A 3,651-nucleotide genomic window follows, 5' to 3' on the forward strand; every position below is an offset into this window, starting at 1 on the left:
GCTGGGAGGACAGGTGGTGGTGATTGGCTTTTGTCTCTAGCTGAGTAGCTCTCAGACTTGAGTGAGCATCAGAATCCCCTGCAGGGCTTGTTAAACTGCAGGCTGCAGGAGGCCCATTCCCAGATCTGGGGAGGTCTGAGGAGGGGCTGGGAAACTGCATTTTTAAGGAGTTCTCAGGTGTTGCTGATGCTACTGATCCAGGTTCACATGCTGAGCTGCTCTGCTCTGGACTCTTACTACTCAGTATGCAATCCCATCAGCGCCAGCATCACTGAGAATGGAATTTTATGCTCCACCACAGACCTGCTGCATCAGTGGCACAATTGCTTTGAGCTCCACTATTAACTAAACATTTGGAGGTTCAAATCCACCAAGGAGTGGCTGGGAGACCTGATGATCTGTTTTTAAGAACATGACAGTCTTGAAAACCCTATGCAGCACAGTTATACTCACTAACACATGGCGTCTTCCTGAATCAGAATCAACTCGGTGGCAGTGGGTACTGAGTCTGAGCGTTCATTTTCACAAGATCTCTAAGTTTTTATTATAGATACTGAAGTTGAAGAAGCCAAGTTCTGTCTGGAGCCTTTTCTAAGTTCCCACTCCAAGTCCTGGTCCTCTGGCACCGAGGCACAGCAATGTTCTTTCAAGTTAAGGCCTTGGATACAGAAGAGGCAAGGAAAGAGAGCCTGACCATGGAAAGAGAAGCTGTGGCCAAGTGCTGAGAGTAACATAGTGAAATACTTTCTCCTTAGACATATTTCCTAGTCAGTGTGGACTGTCTTCTCATTTGAGCTACATCCTCCTGAGTACTCAGAGGCAGAGTGGACTCTGCTGGACTGAGCCCCAACAGTGCCAGGCTGGAGATCCCACCCTGAAGAACTCCACCCTCTGCCCAAGCCTTTCAGAAATATCTAGACTTTTTGGATAGATACCCTATAGAAGTACATGAATTATTAATAAACACCTGAAAATATGCTCAGAATCATTAATCAGAGAAGAAATGCAAATTGAAATGGGTACCACTAAACTCCTCATTGGTGTCAAATGCTTCACATCTATTCTTAAGATGTTTTTTCATTTCAATCTAAAAGAAATGTCTAGCATTGAGAAGAATGGAATCTTAGAACACTAAATAGTGCTCAGATAAAACCTGTACCTAGAGTTAGAAGCTGCTCTCACAGAGCAAGAGAACACTTGTTATCATTGTTGTTAGGTGCTGTTTGGTTGAGTATGACTTATAGAGACCATATGAACAACGTATCTGAACACTGTCCTATCCTGTGCCAACTTCACACTTCCTTACACACTAGAACCCATTGCAGCAGTCACCATGTCAATCTGCCTGATTGAGGGGAGGGATCTTCTTCACTGGACCTCCACCCTTCCTAGCATCATGTTCCTCTCCAGTGAATAGCTTGTCTTAACAACACACCCAAAGTATGTGAGTTGTAACCTCATCATCTTTGCCTCCAAAGAGCAATCTGGCTGCACTCTCTCCAAGACATATTTGTTTGTTCTTTTGGCAGTCCATGGGATGTTCAGTGCTCTTCTCCAACAACACATCTCAAAGGTATGAATTCTTCTTCTGTCATCCCTATTCATCGTCCAGCTCTGAGATGCATAGCAAGTAATCAGAAAGACCATGGCCTGAATCAGACGAACCGTAGTCCTCAAACTTATGTCGTTACTTCACAATAATTTGGAGTGGTCCCTAAATGCACACTTTTCCAGTGCAATGTGTCTCTTCATTTCCTAACTGCTGGTACCAAAGGTATTAATTGTGGATCCAAGTAAGATGAAGTTATTGACCATTTCAATCTCTTTTCCCTGCCTGTAAATCCAGTAGTAAGGATCTTCGTTTTCTTGAAATTGAGAGGCAATCGATATTGAAGGCTGCGTTCCTTAATCTGCAATAAGTACTTCAAGTCCTCCTCACTTTCAGCAAGCAAGGTTATGCCATCTGCATAATAGAGGTTATTGATGAGTCTCCCTCCAATTCTGATACCACATTCCTCTTTGTAGAGTCCAGCTTCTTGAATAATTTGCTCAGAATATGGTATAGATTGAACAAGTATGGGAGTGACTATAACCCTGGCACACTTCCTTCTTAATTTTAATCCATATAGTATTCCCTTACATTACTTGACTGTGCTCATGCAACACCTGTACTCAAACCAGGAAGAGGTCCTCAGAACAGAGCAAGGAAACACTGCATGATTCAAAATCTGCAAAGGAGGGCTTCTGGATGCATCTTGTCTCCATACCTTTTCAATCTATGTATAGAACAGAACATTCAGGAGCCTGAGTTTTACGAGGAGGAGTATAGCATCAAGATTGGAGGAAGATTCATTGACAACATACGTTATGCAGATGACACAACCTTGCTTGCTGAAACTGAGGAGGACCTGAAGCATTTGCTGCAGAAGGTCAAGGATTGTAGGCTTCAGTATGGATTGAAGGTCAACATCAAGAAGGCAAAGAATCTCACCTCTAGGCCAATAATCAATAATACCATGATAGATGGAGAAGAGATTAAAGTTGTTGACAATTACACCTTAGTTGGCTCCATAATCAACACTTTTCGCACCAGTATTCAGGGAATCAAAAGACGAATTTAATTTTGAAAATCTTCTGTTAGGGACCTTTCCAGAGTACTGTGAATAGACTTAAGTGTACCTGAACACGGTCATGGTCTTCACAATTACTTGCTAAGCATCAGAGAGCTGGACAATGACCGAGGATGACAGAAGAAGAATCGATGCCTTTGATTTGTGGTGCTGGAGAAGAGTCTCAACATACCACGGACCACCAAGAAAACAAATAGGGTCTGTCTTGGAGAAGGTCAAATTAAGTTGCCCCTTGGAGGCTAAGATTACTTTGGGTACATGGCCAAGAGGGACTGGTCCTTGGAGAAGGACATTATGCCTGAAAGGGTGGAGAGATAGTGCAGGAGAGGAAGACCCTGGATGAGATGGACTGAGACAATAACTGGGGCAATGAGGGTAGGTGTGTTAGAGGCAGTACGACTGGTTCAGGACAGGGTACACTTCAGAGCTATTGTACATAGGGTCGCTATGAGTTGCAGGCAACTCTATGGCACATAACAACAACAACAACAACAATAACAACAACAACTAGAAGAAGTGTTCTTTTGCTCTGTTCACACAACAGCCTCGTGGTCCCGGGTATAGATTTTTCATGAGCCTGATTAAGTGCTCTGGGATTCTCATTCTTCTCAATGTCAGCCACAACTTGCTGTGATCCACACAGTCAAATACCTTTGCATTTGCATTAAAGTATGAATAGACATTGTTTGGTATTCTTTACTTCAGCCAGAATATATTTGCCTTCAGCAATGATATCCCTGGCACCACAGCCTCTTCTAAATCCTACTTGAAATTCTAGCAGTTCCCCATCTTTGCTTTAGCTATCTATGTTTTAGCTGTTTTTCAATGATTTTCGGAAGTATTTTGCTTGCCATTTATCAACAATCTGTGTTATGCAGATGACACAACCCTGCTTGCTGAAACTGAAGAGGACCTGAAGCGCCTGCTGCAGAGGGTCAAGGACTGCAGCCTACAATATGGATTGAGGCTCAATGTCAAGAAGACGAAGATTCTCACCACTGGACCAATTGGCAGCATCAGG

The sequence above is a fragment of the Elephantulus edwardii genome, unplaced genomic scaffold (genome assembly GCF_000299155.1).
Source record: "Elephantulus edwardii isolate Elephantulus edwardi_28Jun2011 unplaced genomic scaffold, EleEdw1.0 scaffold00535, whole genome shotgun sequence".
NCBI classification, from domain to species: Eukaryota; Metazoa; Chordata; class Mammalia; order Macroscelidea; family Macroscelididae; genus Elephantulus; species Elephantulus edwardii.